General features: G+C 42.6%; 1 long non-coding RNA gene across 1 annotated transcript in view; it reads left to right on the forward strand.

Annotated features, from left to right (window-relative positions):
• Positions 1-1,607: 1,607 nt before the first annotated feature.
• LOC138527253 (uncharacterized) overlaps positions 1,608-20,380 on the forward strand; it is a 138,438-nt gene continuing 119,665 nt past the window's right edge. Inside the window, exons 1-5 of the long non-coding RNA XR_011283832.1 lie at positions 1,608-1,684; positions 9,212-9,395; positions 9,576-9,757; positions 10,027-10,143; positions 14,732-14,994. This is a non-coding gene — a long non-coding RNA (uncharacterized lncRNA). The remainder of the gene's footprint in view (positions 1,685-9,211; positions 9,396-9,575; positions 9,758-10,026; positions 10,144-14,731; positions 14,995-20,380) is intronic.

Raw genomic sequence — 20,380 nt, forward strand, 5'->3', positions numbered from 1 at the left:
TATCAGTATTGTGTCTCTAGAAGGCTGAAAGAGGAGATACACAACCAGTTATGTATTAGGCCTGTGACTTGTGGAGCCCAGTGTGTACATGTTGGTCAAATCCCATTTCGAATTTGTGTTGCATCACAATCATGAGGAAAGGCACCCAGGAGATTATATGGTGGCCTCTCGCTCTTAATGATGCCTGAATAGTGGACAATCATGTGAGGTAAAGCCCACATTCCTAGCTCCCTGATTGGTTGGGTTGCCTCCAACGCATCATCTCCCACTTGCTAATGAACATAAAACCAACATCAACATATAACATAGCATAAAATATACATCACATAAAATAAAAACCATTAAAATAAACATAAAATAAAAGTAACACTGCTAATGGCTTAACTCAGCCTCAGTTTTTGGAATGATGTTAATGTGAGAATGTATTGATGTATGAATAATATTGTGTGTTTAGTCTGTATAAAGATGTTGCACGTATGCTTTCCTGTACTTTGCATGTCAATGGTATTTGTTGTTTGATGTGAAGTGTTGTATGAACATTTTAGTACCAGTATATTTTGTGAGCTTTGATTTTAGTAATTGTCAGTGTATCTGTTGAGGTCATTTAATATAAGGTGTGATTGTACGTGAATGTTTTGATGTCATTTGAAATAAAGTGTGATATGGGTGTATTTTTTAGGGTATGTAATATGAGATGTACATTATTTGTATGCATGTGTTTACGTTTTTCTTTCTTTGTAGTGTATGTTTACTATGTTTGTTGTTTTGTTGTTGCTCTACATTATAAAGATGTATTACTGTCCCGGTCTTACATTGTTACTTGCCATTTATGAGCTAAGGGTCTAACAATGTTTGTTTAAAGCTGGTTTTATTTTATGTTATGTTTAGTGTTATGCTTAGTGTTGGTTGTATGTTTAATAATAGGTTATACCTTAAACCTTAAAGTTGGCACTTGTTTCCGATAGTAACCTTAACTTTCTTTGAAAAGAAAATTCCCCATTGATTTCTTTGTTTATTTGGGGGGTGGGGGGAGTATTCTCTAAATTGGTTGTACATTTATTTATTTATTTATTAGAAATTCTTATATCATCGCGCCACACGCCCGCAGGCCTCAGGGCACGCACAAAAAAAACACAAAGGACCAAAATAGACAGCATTAAAACACCTTGAGGGGGGATTGCAGGGCAGAACTCAAGTAATGGAGCATTAAAGCACCCGGGCATGGGCAATTATCCCTAGTCGGGCGGAAGATTGAACAGAAGCGTCTTTAGCTCCATTTTAAACTTGACTGTTGTATCCACGACTCTGAGCTCCAATTGTGTTGGCAAATTAGCTTGGCATTCCAAGTGCATAATTACATGCATTCTATGCCTCACCTTTATGCTCATAGTTTGTTGGGTTTGTGTGGATTATTTGAGAAATATTTGCATAAGCACTTTCCAGTTATAATTTTGCTTGTGTGACCATGATATTCTGTGACTGTTCTGAGTATATGTGACTCATGCAACATGCAGTGGATGGGCTTGGATTTAGGTTTAAAGTAATCTGCTTCTCATGTATCCAGTGATGATAAGCATGTGCAATTATGTGTATTGTGCTTACTTTCTAGGTTGACATAAGACTTTAAGAGCAGGATTCGGAATGTATTTGAGAATCTTGTGAATAGAGCGTGGAATTCCCTCAGGTGAGTAGTCTTGTATGTATAGGAGCACATTTCTGAAGGGGTACATTAGAATGGCTAGAGTTGCTTGGGTTGCCTAATTATTACTTAAATATATTGTTTTTGGCTTGTGTGAATGGGATCCGTTATTTTGTTCTTAGGTTGGCCTATGCAGGAGGTATGCAGTAGGTCTCAGGGCCTAAGTATCCTTTTATTTTGCTGTTTTCTATTCCATAGGAATGATGTTTCAGGAATGGAATGGAAGAAAAATGTACACTGTGTGATTTTATTTATTAATCGATACATTTTGTTCGCATGACTTGTTTTAATGTTTGTTTGTAGAATAGGCCCTATTCTGTTACCTACTTTTATAGGTGTGGACTGTTTTAACATTTATGCGTTTTGTCTTTTTTGCAGAATTTTACTTTACTGTTCATATTATGTTTTTATATTTTTTGGTGGTTTTCCCAAACCAAGCCAGTGCCTGACCTGAGACACCAATTCGGCTTAGGCAGGAGAGCTGGACGACCTGGTCGACGGTGTCAAAAGCCGCTGACAGATCAAGGAGAATCAGGGCTCTGACACTGCCACTGTCGACCAGCCTGGCCATGTTGTCCTGAAGGGAGACAAGGACACTTTCCTTGCCCCTGCCCGGACGAAAGCCAGACTGAGCTCGGTCAAGGAAACTGGAAGATTCAAGAAAAGAGGAGAGTATAGGAGAGATCATTTATTCAAGAAGCTTCATCAGAAATGGGAGGAGAGAAATAGGTCGGAAATTAGAAGGCAGGGCAGGGTCCAAAGATGGCTTCTTCAGCAAGGGAATATCAGGGCAGCCTTAAATTCAGGGGGGATAAACCCCTACTGACATGAGATATTCACGGCCATCGTAATTTCACTGAGAAGGTCAACCGAGACCTCTTCCATCACTGCCAATGGTAGCGGATCTGATGTGGCGCAGGACTTAATTCTCAGTATAGCGTTAAGTACCACGTCCTGGTACTCAGAGAAAGACGAGAAAGAGGAAAGGATGGGGTCAGGGCTGTGAGGGGCATCGAAGGAAGGAGGGGGAGCCACACTATTTGTATATTTATTTGTATATTTTATTTATTTGTATAGCGCTCCAGGCCGAGGGGCACTAGGAAGGTTCACAGCAATGTTGGTACGTATGGTTGCTACCTTATTCATAGAGAATTCCGATAGGGAGTCACAAAGCTCTTGGGTAGGTCTAATGATAGGAGCACATTTGGAGGCAGAGGATAAGGACTTTATGAGCGTGAAGAGTGTCTTAGGCCGATTTAAAGCATTCTCAATTTTATGGGCTAAATACGCTTTCTTAGCCAATAGAATGTCCCACGACTAAGCAGATAGCGTGGTCCTGAAATTGAGTCGATCGATAGGGTCATATTTAGTGCACCACTTATGCTTCAATTTCCTCACCTCCAAGTGAGCAGATCTCAGCTGCTCTGAGAACCACGGTTGGGGGGGGGGGCAGCCTGCACGGTTGAAAAAAGCACAGGGGGGCAACTTTATTAGCGGCGGTGAGGAGTGAAGTAGTTAGAAGAGACATATATGGTCCTGTAGCTCCTGTGCAGTTGTCCTTAACAGGACAGGCCAGATTCTGTAAATTAGCCGATCGCCAGCAGCGGCGCCAGACCCGCTCCGGTAGTGGCTTATATAAGGCGTGAGTGACATAGATTAGACAGGTTACCAAATGGTGATTGGTCCAAGTCATAGGCTCAACTGATTGAATAGAGAGAAAATCTATGCTAGCAAAAACAACATCTAAAGTATTACCATGCTTATGAGTAGGTACGGCCACTTGCTGGGGCAGGTCTGGGTCCCTCAGACCGTCATAGAGCAGATCAAGAGCAGGTGTCCTGGGAGCATTGAACTTTAAGTTCAGGTTGCCAAGTATTATGAGATTAGAGTACTTGGTTTGTAGAACAGCAATAAGATCAACCAGGGGTTCCAACAACACTGCATATGGGCCAGGGGGGTGATAGATGACCAAAATGTAGTAAGTATAGGTCGGGGAAACAACGCATCTAAGCAGTAAGGACTCCATATTTAATGTATGTGGACAGCATAGATGTGTGCATAGAAGGTTGGATTTAAAAATGATGGCAACCCCGGTAACTTTGTCTTCCGGACTACCAGGGATTTTGCCAGCAAGCCCATTGATCCTGTGGGGGGGGGACCAACCAATAGATGGGGTCTATCAAGCCTTGCGGGGAGCAAAGATGCTCTGGGAAGGGCAGTAAGAGCCCCAATTGATTGCAACCTGAACCGGATGTATAGTAACTTGGGGGGTTCTTTCTGATTCGCTCCATGGAGTAAGTCGTCCTGATAATGTTCAGGAAGTCTTGGACATAAGTGGAAGTGCGTCCATCATCATCGGAGGGAACCCCAGGAGCAATGACAATATCAACGGAAAAACCAAGGATTTGGATGGAGTGAATGATCTTCATTCCTCGCCTCTTGCTGACAGCTCCTTGTTCTGTGAGCCCACCGACTCCACTTCCACCCCCTCGTGCCTACTTGCTATCTACCATCCGACACCATGTTCCTAGGGTTGGCAAAAAGGGGCAAGTGAGGCGGCTATCTTGCCTACTGGCCATAACTTGTCATCTAGTCGCCCTCTGACTCAAAGTTTGGTTCCTGTCTGTGCATCTATCACGGGTTCTCCAATTGCCCTCACTCCATCTACCCAGTGCCACCTCCCCTGGTCGCTGGGAATATAGAGTCCCATGATGCACTAGGAGAAAAAAAACACCAGCTCTTTTAGCAGCTCCTGGCGTGAGCATCGGTTGTCCATGAGCTCGGGAGCTAGTTCTTTCCTCCACTTAACTCCCCTTTCGGCCACTAGGACCCCCAAGCCCTTACGTCATGCCACTAAGAGGGGCAGGTGTAATCAAGTCCTCGCTGAGCTGGCAGATATAAGAAAATTGCTACAACTGTTGATAGAGGCCCAAGGGAGGTGAGGAGGGAGTCTACAGGAGGAGCCCCCAGTCATTATAACTGCTGACAAGGGGCACATGAACATATCCCCGGAATACCCTACTGACCTGACAACTCTGTGTGCAGTTACCCTGAAGAAAATGCTGTCTGCCACATCGTGGCACCTGGGTGATCACACCCCATTAATCTATCCTGTGAATTGAATGCCATGACGCGGGAGAGTGGTAGGGCCCCAATACCTAGGCCAATCAATTCCTCATTGGTAGATCAGGTTCCAACCACTGTGGGCATTGAATTCCCAAGAAGGGTGGTGACCAGAGCATACGGTCCCTGCAAGAGAGGGAGCATGGGCGAGTGCCCTGCCAAAGGAGGACTTATACACGCCACAGTATACTTACATGGGGTTCCCAAACTAGCAGTAAACAAGCTAGAGCCAAGGGATGCCCTTCTCAACAAATGCTTACACTGGCTGTGGCTTATCAGAGGCTGCGCTTTTGTTTCTAGGGAAGTTATGGCGGGCGCTTGCAGAATGCCAAGCAAGGGCATGAATCATAATGACACCATTAAGATGTACTTTTGGGACCGCAGGTTAGCAAAGAGGGTCCTAGGAAGCAGAGGGTGGATGGGTTGGACGGTAAAGAGGGGGATTTCAATCAGTCCGCACCTCTTCCCAGAGTTCGATAGCCCACTTGGAACTGCTTCAGATACCACTCCCCTAACTGGTGTCAACCTTATACTCTTGGGACAAAACCATCTGGGGCAAAAAGTGGTGGGTCCCATGGAGTTCATGGTATCCTGAAAGGGATGGTTTTCCCGACTGCTGTTCTGTTGAATTATGTTTATGTTTACTAAGCATTAATTGTGTTAGGATGTACTTTGATGGCCGAATAAAGTTATGAGGATGGATATACTCAATTGCCAAAAGGTCCTCATTATCCCCCAGGATCTTCCCACATTTAGGCCCAATGAATGGCTTGTTGCTATTAAAACTCCTCCAGCAGAACGATCTAGTGGCCCCTGGGAAGCCAGTTGGGGAAACACCTTAAAGCCATCGAAATGCATATTCGTCAAAAAGCAGAGTCTCTTGCAGGATAATTACATGACAGTCCCGGAGGGCTTCGCATAGGATAGTATTTGCACATAGTTGACCATGCCCCCTTTTATTACATGCCACTACTTTCAGGTTCTCCTTTTGGCTAAAGATTGCACAGAGTGGTGTTAATAAGCATCTTCTGATTACAAATAGCTGCCGAGAACCATGACCACTCCCTCTTGCTCACCAGACAGTTATTACAAACATTAATCGTTCTAACTGCATTACGGGCCTGTTAGATGAATTCCTGCCACTTTACCTTTTCCACAGTTTTACCACGGGCCAGGCTAGACACCAGCAGGCTTTGTACTCTGCCAGGCACACACCAGATTCTTGTAACACTGGCTACCATAGATTCAACAGACTCTAGAAACAATAAAACCACCACACATGCTCGCCGTTTTACTCTTTATTTGAAAAAGTTTAAGCTTCGCAGCAAGAAAAGACATATTTCAGACGTTCGCATTGGTGATGTGTAAGAGCAAGCAAACGCCATTTTGGTGTTGGAGAGAAGGAAGAACAAAACATACAATTCCACACTGACACTTTTCTTTTGGTTCTGGAACAACCCTAGCTGACATTCATTAATAACAAATGTAAAGTTCACCCTTAGTTATGCTCCTACCTCCGCTTACTATTACGTTAGGGAAGAAGATTAGGAGATACCCTATCTGGCACGTTGGCTATGATAGCAAATGCACTATAGGTACCGCTTCAATTTCCATGTATCCCCTGCACTTAGCTGGGTCACCCTACAACAGCAGTTAGAACGCCAAAATCACCCCACTTTCAGTTCACTACACACATCATGTAGTGCAATGTTAGCTTGCTACAACGTTTGTATTGTTATTACAGCCTTCAGCCTATAACCTACCCTCATCACACACACAGCATATGCTGCCATGTTAGTACCGGTTTTGAGCAGGTGATATCAATTCCTCCCCACTATCTATGATCGAACATTTCGGTTCTCACTGGGAAAGAGTTCGAAACATCTGCCGAGGGCTCTCCCAACAAGGAGCATTGTCATAGCCCATTGTCCTGAATCTTTCTGGTTCAGTAAATAACAAATCTCTAATTACCCTTGATGGAATTTGTAGAACTACCAAATCCACGCGTCAGTAAATTTGACCAGATCGATATCCTGTTAGGTGATGAGTCTCAATGCAGGAATCTCGTATAACAAAGCCAACATGTTATCTTTATCAAGAATGGGTGTGTTATTGTCCTGTAGAATGAATTCAAGGGTCCCCACGATAAGACACAGTGAATGAAATCACCCCGTCCTTCATTAGGTCACCAAGTTTAAATATCTCCTCCCTTTGTAACTGAGACACTGGATCCCACAACACTCCCCCACATTTCTTGTAATGACAATACTTTCTAAAATTTCCAAGAGGATTTTTTGTTGGGGTTACCCCATTTCTGATTTTTGATTTTTTCTCCAAGGCCACCTTGGGCTTTACTTTAGTAGCCTTTGGCGCAGCTTAGGTCAAGTTTAGGATTTCACAGAGATCTTCAATAGTTTCACCTTGGATACCACCATCAGGCCTTCCAACTAGGGGAGAGCGCCCCTCCATACTGACTGTGAATATACAGTATGGATGGAACTTCAGTTATCGGGGTTGCTGCCATTGGGATTTCCTGAACAGATGTCTTATCCAGGCAAAGAGCCCAGAGATCCTGGCCTTATAACATGTAATCCAAACTCTCCTGAACAGTTGTCAAGCTTGCTGTATGCTGTTTAACTTCCAGTCTTACATTGTTGCATAAATTCACGATTCCATGTCTATAGATGGACATAATTACATATGATGTATATTTTCATCTTGCATTTTTGAATTTTTCATTCTTAACAAATATATACAGTTATATATAACATTGTACACTTGAGGGTTTGGGTGCTGGATGCCTCCAATGAAAAATTACTGTTTATTGTTAGTCCAGGCCACTGAGCTCCCTTGCTTCCTATGTGGTCCATTGTTCCAAGAGGAAGATGTTTGGTGGCAGGGCCATTAGTGTCACCCTGGTTTCTGTCCAAAGTTTGGGGCCCCCTACCTGCCTTGTAGTTGCCAAGCCCTCAAGGCCCATTGTAGCCCCATGTCGTTTTGTGGACTCAGAATTTATTTTTTACTGGCCAAGAAATAGACAAATAAGGCTGTCTGAGACAGGAGGCGTTCAGTTCTCAGCTCAATAGGCCCTAGTGTGACATTATTCTGACTGCTTACTGGATGGGCAGTCCTGAACTGAGTAGCGGGTTACGTGACTGTAGAGGGCAATATGATGTCCTCTGAGAGACAGTCTGTGAGTAACTGTTCCGTAGTGACTTTATGACTGGCAGGTGACTGAGCCAATGACTGTGAGCTCCGTGGACTGGCTATATATTCTCTGGCTTCCTGTGAGAAGGTAAGATGACTGCGTCAGGAGTAGACCTATTTCAGGTAGGTGGTGATGTAAACAGAGTCCCTGGCAGAGAGATGTCACATTTAGCATGTGTTCATTTCCTGCCCCATCACAGTATGGAGGAGAGAATCCAATCACAATATAACAGGAAATCTGACATGATGTGGGTCAAGGAAATAATGAACCAGGTAACCAGAAATGGGCTAACTCATATTTTTAGGCATGGGTGAGGCACCTAGGAAAGGAATGGTAGCCCTTATCCTTTGATTACAGAACAACTGACTGACAGATAATTAATTCCTAGGTAGTGAGTGGAGAGTACACGAGGTAAAGGGTAAACACCCTGAACTCACATTTATCCTTAAGCCACTACAGGTATAATCCTGATGGGGTAAGGCAGGGGAGTGAGTAGCTGTGTGAGTGGTGGCAGCAATCCATTGAATTTAGAGAAGGCCTTGACAGGTGCTTGTAGGTTCATCTATGAGAGATGTGCCCCACACATCCTCCACTGAGAGTTTATCAGAGCTCTACAGTGCCTTTGTCTAAATGGGGAAGGGAGAAGATTTGATGGGATCCTGTGTGAAGAATGCATCACAGGACTAGGTGGCCCCTAAGGTGGTCACCTTTGGTGGGTAGGAGTTTAATCATTAAGGAATAGATCCCTGATGGTCGTTATGGGTTCATCACTGCCTTATTCTCCTAATGACATCACTAGACAGTGATCAGGTGGGCCAATACAGGTGGTAGGCCGGGTTCTACATAAATACAAGAACGTCTCTTTGGGCTGTAATAAAGGCGTGCAACTAATGGAATCTGCCTGTTTTTAGCAACTGCTAAAAGCAGGTGGATTCCAAGGGAATCCATTATAAATGACATCTGTAAAAGTGTAATTTGCAGGCAGCATTTACATTATTCACCAAACGGAGAGTAAAATAAAAGAGCAAATGTACTTTAACCTGTTTTTACTTTTTAATTTTACAGTCCATTTTGTAAAAGTTGAAAATTGCATGCAGAAACTCATTAGTACATGCATGTTGGTGGTTCCCTGCATGCAGTTTGCACTTTTTACAAATACACCCCCATTGTCTATTTAATAGAGTACTGCTTCTACAACCCCAGACACCCAAGCTACCAGCCAGTTCAGCATTTCCACTGCAGAAGAAGCACCACAAAGAACTAGCCTATACTATCAGGCACCCACGTCTCTGGAAAACTCTGAAAACACAAATACTCCTAGTAGTGGAAACAAAGACTCAGAAAGACAACTATCATTTGTGACAAGTGAGTCCAATTAAAATGTTTTCACCAATTTAGACTATGTCACAAAAATGAATCCTTGACAATGCGATATAGTCACCAGACATCCGTATAATGTGTTTAGGCAAAGGTAAGAAAATGTGACAAAAATATCCCACATTGCTATAACATAGTTAAAAACAATCCACTGTCTATTCATTATAGAATTACCTCTACAATTTGTCAACGCATAAGGCTCAACCAGAGTCCCCTTTCAACCACACAAGAGGAGCCACCAACAAGTGGTAAAGAACGCCAGAGAGCCACAACCCTACGATATGAATAAGAGAACTTAGGAACCCAACAAAAGAGGCAGAAAACCTCCAGATTTCACAGACACCATTCAAGTAAGTGCACAATTTTTGCTAACTAACGAGCTAAGCCTATCATAAGAAAAAGAGATACAATGAAAGTATGCAAAGCTATTGTGTTAGTAGAACGTGGTAACTGTATTAATAGAAAATGTTCACTGTTTTGTCAGAAAACCTCAACTTTGTTAATGATAAACTTTAACTGTTAGAAAAAACACTAACTAGATCACTGAAATTGTGTAACAACACAAACGATGTATCTTCACCATACTAAACTGTAACTAAACATGTACTTATATTTATAGAATGAGCTTCATAAGTGTGCCACGGCAAAATAACTACTTCAGAAGGCAAGAAAATCTCCAGGGTGGAAACGCTGCACATGAAGGAGAAAAATAAAGCATCAACAACAAATACAGCTGGTAGGTACACCTTACAAACTAAGAGACTGCATGTCCAGGCATGTACTCTAAACCTAGAAACATTGCTAATTCAAATAGAGGGTGTCCAGTCATATTTTCGAATGCAATATTTTCGAAAGTCAAAATGTCGAAAATATTTATTCGAAAATAATAATGTCGAATTACCAAAAAGTCGTTTTTTTCGTATTAATGTTAATACAAGGTAAGTGTTTATATGTTTTATTAAACATTTTTAAACATTGATATTATTAACCATGTTTTATTAAGTATTTTTGAACATTAATAGTATTTATCATGTAATAGGTAGCTTTAATATATATATATATATATATAGGTTAAATAAATATATATTTATTTTAAATTTGAATTTTAAATAAATAAATAAAAAAATTGCAAACTGTTAACGTTGAACATTTAGTATACTTTTTCTCCAATAGATGGTGCTATTGTATAAGAAATGAGATTGTTCATTTTGTTTATATATGGAAATTGAATTCTACGTAAGGTTGTGTAACTCTACGTATGCGTAGGCGCCATTTTTAAAGTTCATTCTTGCAGCGTTTCCATTGCGTTCGGGTCTCCGTGCTTTCGTATGGTTTTCTTTTTGGATTTTCAAGGATTTTCACCGTTTTCGATGGATGCAATGTTTTTTTTTTTACTGGATTCAATGGATGTATTGGTTTTTCCGAGCTTTCAATTTTTTTTCGGGTTGGATCGTGGATTTTTTTTCCTGGGCTTTCTTGGATTTTCAACTTTTTTTCCATTCCGGATTTCACTGTTATGGAGCGCACATGTGGATTTTTTTTGGATGGTATTTTTCCCTGGATTGCTTTTTGGATTTTGGGTTCCTTGGATTTTGCTGCTTGATGCTTTTTACGGTTACTGCTTGGATTTGTCATGGTGGATTGGTGATTCTTCAAAAACGTGAGTAGGGCTTAACCCTTACTACTCTTGATTCTATGCGGTTTTCGTTAGTCATAATGTATTTTATTTACAGATTGGCAAATGGTTATGTGTTGGTGGTCGAGAGGGGGGTGGGTAAGTTTTGGCGTAAAGGTAAGGGGGAGTTGGTGGGGGTAACCCCCTCATAAAAACGGACGATTACCAATACTTCACATCGGTATGTTAGTACTATTGTTCGACTTTTTTTTCGACATTTTTGTTTCGACTATTTGTCTTTTCCTATTATATGTATATATTTTCGACATATTTGTTTTCGACATTTTTATTTCGACAGTTTTGTATTTCGGCATTATGTTTTCGACATTATGACTATGAACCCAATAGAGTTAGTGACAACTTGTATAGAATTATGCATAGGTAGCTAACAACCTGGGTCATATGTTACATCGAGGAGCTCCAAGTAAAATCTCAAAAATAATTAGAGGGAAGCTGAGATATTTATGTTGTCAGTGAGAACAATAATATGGATTACTCCCCTTAGTTGAAAGCTAGTAAAGTAGACTTGTATGTTGTCCATGGTCAACACATGCCTTTTGCTCCCGCTGCACTGTAACAATAAATACACATTGCAGAATAGTGGGGAGGAACAACGTTACTATTAAAAACTTAAATAAGTATCAGGTTCTTTGTCCCCTTAATCTCCAACAACCACAAAGTCACAAAAAAATAAGCCTGTCCTAGAAAATGGTGTATGCCATTCCTCTCATATCATCGCAGTTAATCACAAATTTCATACTTCTCTACCATAATGTCAGACCCAGAGGATAAAGTATGTACAAAAGTAAGTCTTACCTAACATCTTCCTATATTACCAATATACAACAAAGTATTACCACTTTCAAATGTATGATATGATAAGTCGTGTATAACACGCCTGTACACAAGTGTTTCTAGGCGCAAAACACTTGTGTACAAACCAAATGGCATCAAGCAAACAGTGTCAACACAAATATGTACACATCATGTCCCAGATCCAGCTTTAAATGTGCATCAGAGTTCTAGCACCAGTCAAGAACATCAAACTGAATAAGTTCCAGCCAGTGCCCCCCCCAGGTTGAGGCTTCAGCCTCATCTGTACATGCAAGTGACCTTGGTCAAGGGGAACCTCATCAACACACTACCATCTCACCTGCTTCCATGCCAAACACAAACTATATGCCACACACAACACACCTTCTGATACTATACCCATGCATAGTACACCCAATACTACAGGCCCAATCAAACCCTGAATAAAAAAAAGCCCAAGATCCCTTCCACCTCTACATCATGAGATTACTCCACATGCATGGACAGTTCCACAACATCCGCTGAGAATACTCAGGCACCCACCATCCCCATCAACCACACCACACACACACACCGCACTGAATAGTGCATTATTCAGGCATGGCAAGCCCCATGTAAAAGCAAGCAATTGTTCCAGCAATGTCTTTCTGCATGAAAATGTTGCTGAAATGTTGCCACATTTTGCATGAGTGATCAGATTGGGCCAGATCAGTGGCCTACCTAATTTGGTGAGTTTCATGGATGGGAGCAAAAGTCACAGAGAAAAGCATATTTGCTTGATGCAACCTTAAATATACAGCAACTATCACAGGGGTACTATATATATATATATATATATATATATATATATATATATATATATACATAGACACACATTGTGTGTCCGTTTTTTGAGCTGTCCACCTATAACCAAATAAAGGACTATTACCAGAGTGAATGTGGGCGTGGCGTGGTTTTTGGATTAGCAATGGAGGAGTGCTGCTGTAAACTGCTCAATTGCAGTTTTGTTTGTTCTATATATATATATATATATATATATATATATATATATATAGTTGAATAGTCCTTTTGAGGCAAGTCAAACATTCCACTGCGCTACAATGCCACCTAGTAGCCATCACTGGAAGTTCACCTCCAGTTCTGAGCCATATCGGCAAACTATGGGTAAGGGGATTTCCTTTCTCTACAGTGAAAACAACTTTAAATACTTTAGAGGCCAAAGTCATTTTTTTACTTCCACCTCTGAGGTGGGAGGAAAAATTGTCTGATTTCTGCTTGGGAAATACAACTCGTAATATCTTCAGCAGTTTTCCATGGGAATACCTCCGGAGGTATTTGAATACCTCCGGAGGTATTTCTCAACTCACCTCTGAACTGAACAGGCGGTAAAACAGAGGCTTTTTGCCAGACACCACTACCATTACTGCCTAACTAGTAATACCCCAATATTCTTAACATGTGGATCGGCCTGCTACAGAACCATTGATAAGGGTGAGCAAAATATGGAAGCCTGCACTGTCAGTATAGACACTTGTAAATGGTGTTCTGAACACAGGCTAGTTGTGATATCAATACTGACCTGTAATAAGAAAATGACAACACTAAACAACTGTAATAACTTATTACAGTTGTTTTGTGACATCGCAGTGCTTGCGACTTGAACCAGCACAGAGCAGAATTCCAGCTGTTATTAGACAACTTAATGAAAGCTTTGGCAAGCTTTTCATATTCCTGTCTTCTAAAATATCTTTTGATGACACTGTACAGCCATTCAAATGTGAGAGATTGTTTATTTTGTGCATCGCTGGAGTTTAAAACTGGAGTGCAAGAATCTGTGTGCATGTTATTTATTTTGAACACGCACACTTTGTATACGGCTTTTTATTAAACACACTCTTTTTGTTCTGCAAAACGTTACATTGGGCCTCATTACAAGTTTGGCGGTAGCCTTGCCGGTAAATCCGGCAGGCTGCCGCCAAACTTGCGAAAATTTCCGGCACCCGCGAATGGGCAATTACCGGGTCATTACGGCCCTGCTTGACCCGGTAATTGCCCATTTGCGGGCGCCGGAATTAAATGCTCCCCATTCCCATTGAGCCCCATAGGGCTCAGTGGGAATGGGGAGGTCAGATGCACCGGCACCATTCGTGAATGGTGCCGGTGCATGCAACATGCTCTGCTCATGGGTGCCGTTCTGCCCGCCATGTCAGACCTGCCGGGCTGAAAGGCACCTGCGAGCACAACTCGTAGTTTGCCGGTCCGGTAGTAACAGTGCCGGTAGCTTAATTGCACCGTTACTACAGGACCGGCAAACTTATAATGAGGCTGATTGATTCGATGCATTAAGAGCTGAACAATCTTTTACATTAGATTAAGCAAGAGGCCAGGAATGTAAAGGCGATGAGAAGGTGATATGATATCATATGATAGGTTATTTGTAACACGCTTAATACCCAGAGGTTTCTAAGCGCGGACCCGTGGATTGAACCTGTGGTGCTCCGTGTCGTCTTGTTTCCAAGGCGAGCACGTTGCCCATGAGCTATCCTCCCGAGACTGAGTTGTGGCTATGTATTACAAGGAATAAAATACCCCCTACCATATGTAAAAAGGATATTGCTAGTCACCTTAGAGTCCCATGAAGGAACTCATCAGTGACTTGCAATATTCTGGAGGTTTATTCCATATATGTCACCAGTACAGAAGGCTAAAACGTTGCACACTTTATAATAACAACAGTGGACAGTTTGGGCTTTTGACGTAATTGAGTGCTACTGATACTCCGATACCTGAACGGCCTGACATTTACACTGTGTTGTCTTTCTTTCTTCCTCTCCAGAGTCGTCATGTCACAAGCAACGTGTTGCCTTTGGGGATTTTTTTGGTTTATGATTTTGATACTCCTGGCTTGGCCACTAAGTCTACTCCTGGCTGTCTTGTACACTTTGCTTGTCCCTTTCACAGCATGTTTTGGCCTCGACAAAGGCACTGAAAAGCTTCTCAGCGCTGCAAATATAGGTCGAACCTGTGCCGAGAATTTAAAGGAGGGAAAGGCTCTCTTCAGCTGAGGGAGGCAGGTTGCGCACAATACGTCTACAAAAGGTAGGAACTATGCTGGTAAATCTCCTGAAATGTGCAGGTCAACTTCACCCAAAAACAAAACACATAACACTTGAATCAATTCCATTAGTTTGCTCTATTTGAAAGTGAGTTTCAATATTATTTATGTATGTATTTATTTATTTATTGTTTGCTTGCTAGGTGCTGATACAGGAAATAAATTCTGTTTCAAAGCGCCCACAGGGCATCAGGGATTAAACATGCTATAGCAGTCAAATTAAATACAAAAAAACTAGAGTGGGGGAAGGGACGGGCGAACCTACTATGCCTTGTGAGTATTCAGAACGTGCAAGTGCATCAAGGAAGAGGACAGTGGGGTAGGTGCTGTGGTGTCCGTGCTCGAGGGTGAACAGCAGATGAAGTGCAAGGTATGGTAAGTGCTATGCGGCCAGGAGCCACGTTGGGTGGAAAGTGTGAATCTCCAGTGCGGAGGGTCTGCCAAGGCAAGTGCCGAAGGAAAACAGAAGCTGGGGAGATCGGGTGTGAATGGTCAGAGGCCCCAAGGATGCATAAGGGTCCAAGACACCAATCACAGCAACTGTGAGATTAGCAGAGGAAGCAAGAAGGGAAGGAGGTGGAAAAGAGGAGAGTCTTGAGGTGCTTTCGGAATTTAAGAAGGTCCTGCTCAAGACACAGAGGGAAGGAGAGGCTGTTCCAGAGGAGGGACCCAGCTGAGGAAAGAGAGCAGCTTCCTGCTCTCTGTTTAGCGTTAGCGAAACGCTTTAAACAGAGAGAGTTGGTGCCAGAGTAGCATCGAGGTCTAGAAGGAGAGCATTTGGTAACAGAGAGTTGTAGATAGTGTGGTCCTGTAAGTGATTTCAATCCGGCACTTCACCTAAGTCAATGCCTAGCGTGTAATGCACAACTGAAATCCTTATTTATTTATTTGTGTATAAAAGTTCTTTTATTCCGAACGATGTACCACTTATATCACCCCCCTCTCTTGGAACCCCCCGGTCACATTGAACCAGGAATCAGGCTGTTTTGCAAAGTTAAAATGTTTATTTATATATTCACAATATAATCAGACTATTTTAATGGGGATACAATAATCACCAATGGGGTGATGTCACACTAAGCAATCTCTTTAATCACAAGGAGCAATAATGATCAAAAACAATGCAGCACAGCAATAATACTTTAGTGGGTGTGGGTTAAAATCAAATAGCAATGTGGTTACTCTTTCCCCCTGCACGCCCCTCAACCCCCCAATATGCAATGTAGAGAGATAGGAGGAGAGAGAACAGGTTTCAGGAATGCAGAATTCAAATACAAGTTCAATCCCAATTTCCCCCAGCAAACACAAGAGAGAAACAGAGTTGATTGGCAAACTGTCAAACTGGTTTTTAAAGTTCAGAAAAAACAGGAGACTCCAGGACTCAGCGCAAGTGTAAAGCTTGATTGTTTAATAGCACAATCTGTTACACATCGTAACTATATGGAAAAACAGTAGCCCTCTACTTGGTTACGCGTTTCGGCTCCCACGAGCCTTTATCAAATCAGGGCTATATTAGTTTAAAACTAAACCATAGTTGTATTACAGTATTGACATTCATACCATAATTCAAAATCACGTATGGCATGTAAAGATTACACATTGCAAAATGTCCATATATTGAAGTTAGACAGAGAAACAAGGGTTGGTGAAGGGGAGGATTAAGCGGGTTCAAGAAAACAAGATAATGTCGTCATATAGACATATGAAACCATAACACAGTAACATATAAAAATTATTATGTAAGAATAGCAATACAAATAAAAAAATTCAAAAGAAGAAATAAGAGAGAAAAGCAAATAATGCCCATTAGTTCAGTTGTTGCAAGAAATGTTACTAAGTGTAGTTTTGTAATTGCATCATGTAATGTAACTTTAGCTTACCCAATATTAGAGCTATTATGTCCGTATGACTGTTGTCCGATATATAATAATAGGGACAAATCCCAATGGTAGATAATCTGTAAACACAAGAATTAAGATAACCCCAAATTAGTCTGACAATCTAATGTTCACCTGGTGGGTCACCTCTGGTGCGAAAGGAGGCAACCCATATTTAGTAAGAGATTGAGGGCATGTCACAGTCAAAATGCCATGCTGCATTGTGAGGTGGAAGTTAACGTTTAGTGGCACCGCCACGTTGTACAAGCAGCTCGCTAATGGTGAGACACCTTATCGAGTTCAACAGTAAGCCGTATCGAAAATGAAAATCGGAAAGCGTATTGTCGCATCGACCATGTTCCATAGAACCTTATATATTCGTGGGATAACACTGACGTACTGAAAGCAAGCGTCCCCAACAAGCACGATCCTCCCCGCAATGAGAGACAATGAAGGACTCTCCCAAAATGGGAATAAGGCCAAGACAGAGTGCGGGTGAGCGTAAATGGGAGTTTATCAATCAGAATAGGGCATGCAAAGAACTCTGCAAACTCCGAGAGCGCTCTGTCTGACAATAGCAAAGACAGGCGTATATATTTACAAAAAACGTCATAAGAACCTACACACTATAGGGGGCACAAGTTCAAGGGGATTGGGTGGCGACGACTAACTATAGGTGCTGCTGTGATGTGGTTGGCTTTGGCTGGAAGACGTCACTGGTCAGCCTCGTGGGTTGGGCTGGGCCTGGCAGGGTGGCGGAGTTCATCCGGGCGGTGTTGTCGTGCCATCGCGGCCAATGTCAGAGATGAATGTCCTTTCCTGACTTATTTGCCCTAGGCCATGCACACCGCAGTCATTCGATCGTTTCAGTATTATCTTCTTTAGTAAATCTTCCAATAGGTTATACTACAGGTTAATGCAACACAGGAGGAATGCACCTTGTGAGGGGTCTGGAGGTAATACGTCAGGACATAGTTACCAGTGTCCTGTTGACCGGGCCATAGGTCGAGGGGCTAAGCTTCAGGGCCTGGGACGGGCGGTACAGGTCTTTCTGCCTTGTTAGAAGTTGTTATGGATGTTCTGCTGTGTGTTGTCAAAGTGTTGGGTGTCCTGATTGCACAGGGCCATAAGTCTGAGATGGTCCGGTGGGTTGTGAGGTTTACGAGGGGGCGCGTGTGTTCAGGCAGAGGTTTACTGCTGTGCTGTAAATAATGCAGGTGGCAGGTGGCGGCCTTGGGTGCTTCAGAGTTGGTTACAAGTCTTTGAAGCGGCTCCAGTCTGGTTGGGGGAGGTAAAGCAGCGCGGCGCGGTCTCTGCTCTCATGCCTTCGGCAGCCTTCGCAGGGTGGGAGGGGGAATGGCCTTGCACGTATTTCACAAAGGTATCTCCCTCGTGTGTTGCTGATTTAGGTAAAAACATCAAACATTTGAACATTCTATAATACTTATTCAAATCATTTTAAAACATGCATTTCAACTTTGCTGGATGTGTCTCGATTATACCCAGTCTGAACACTGTATTCGTACACTATGTTTTAACAACTACAGTATTTAGTTATATGCATATACAGTTGCAGTAAGTGAGGTAGTAGTCGGGTTGGTGGAGTACATAGGAAATGACTCGCCACTGTACGTGACGGTGGTGGCACATAAGGGGCTTAGACATACACACATGCCAGGGTCCGTGGGAATTGTTGTTGTGTGGATGTCGGTGCAACCACAGTCATATGAGTCTACCGCAAAGAGATCTTGAAAATCTAAGAAAACGTGTTTCAATTTTTGCTTTTGCTCCAGAGTCTCACAGGCATCGGCTAGGTTGACTCTCTCTTCAACCATCTGTCTGAAGCCTTGAAAGACTTCCAGTTTTGCTATCTCAGCAGCCTCCTCCAGCTGGGTGGAGAAGTCCCTGGTCAAAGTGCTGATTTGGACTGTTGGCTTCAGGTAGGGAAGGCAGTCCTCGCGGACTTGGAAGATCACCTCATCCCTCCTGAAGTCACAGGTCACAGCTTCCTTACCATAAGGGTAGGAAGTGTACACCAGGAAATTCCCCCCATGCCGGATGAAGATCCTGTCTGGTGTTGCGTCATCGTCGCTATTACTGTCAAAACAGTCCTTGGGGATTGGTTCTAAGAGTTCATTACCTAAATCTATGGAAACATGTCAGTCATCAACCGCCATTCCAATAATGGTGCCTGCGGCTAGAATTTAAGTCGCTGTTATCCACCTCTATTGGAATGGTGTCATGTTCTATGTTGACTAGTGGTGTTGGGTTTACCCCCAACCCTTGCTGTTGGAAATGAGCATTCAGATGGACATAGGCATCAGGGTTTTTCAATTTCTGTCCTCTTTTAACTTTCCCTTCCAGTGAGAATTGTCAGGTCCGTTCTGGGATGGTGACTTCCTCCCCAATCTGAATTTCAACTGCATAAGGCAGCAGTTGAGCTGACCTAAATGCTTTCTCTGGGTCAACAAAGTCCATGAGATTACCCGCTAATCGGGACCAGGTTTTGAAGTTTATTAGGTCCAAACTAATGGCAAAGCGATTGAGAATGTCACTGCCTAAGTAAAATGCAGCAGGGATATCTCGCACGACCCAACAATTATGGACTATTCTCTTGTTGCCTATGGACATTTTGAGCATACACCTGCTAGGCAGGAGTTGTTTGGAATCGGGTGTTTCCAGGTCAATTTCCCATTTGTCTATCAGTTTAAATGTGGGGATCGCTGGATCTTTTGGGAGTTTGCGGAACATGGTTTCGCTGATGACGCTCTTACCATTGTTCACACACACTCGGGTGAGAACAGAGTCCTTCCCTTCATTTGACTGAATAGGGATGAACAACTGTTCTCCAATTTCCTGAATATCCGCCAAGCTTTGAGCTGATTTCTCACCTTTCTGGACTATAGGAGTGGGATTTTCTGATTGTGAATTTGTAAAGAATGTCAGAGTGTTTCCTTCCAGTGTGGAATGCCACCTTAGACTGGAAGGAAGGTTGATTTTCAGAAATAGAGGGGGCCCCCATCACCATTTTGTTGTCCTACTGCAATTACTGTCATGCCTGGGATTTGATTATTCTGGAAGTGAAATTCTATTTGGTCAGGTTTTTGTTCAACCATGTGGCATGTGCCGTTTAAACTAACATGGTTGACACTCTGTTTTAATTTTATTGGTCGGTTAGTCTGGGTCCACAGGACCTTGTTTACGCAATCTATGAGGGGTGACAATCTATGCAGGATGTCATTCCCTAGTAAACAAGGTGTGCCCTCTGGAATCACAACTATGACCGGGTGCTTCACCTTGTGTCGCCCAATTTTAATGTCCAAATCCGCAGTCCCTCGACGGGAATTTCCTTCCCGTCGAAGTTCTGAAATTGTCCAGGAAGAGGGGTGAGAGGAATTCGGTATTTCTCCCCCCTCCCCGAATTCAGTTGATCCAATAACCTTTTTGACAGAAGGGTAGCTTGGGATCCAGTGTCCACCAGTGCCAAAATTGT

Source organism: Ambystoma mexicanum, chromosome 14 (assembly GCF_040938575.1).
Source record: "Ambystoma mexicanum isolate Mex_15411 chromosome 14, UKY_AmexF1_1, whole genome shotgun sequence".
Lineage (NCBI taxonomy): Eukaryota > Metazoa > Chordata > Amphibia > Caudata > Ambystomatidae > Ambystoma > Ambystoma mexicanum.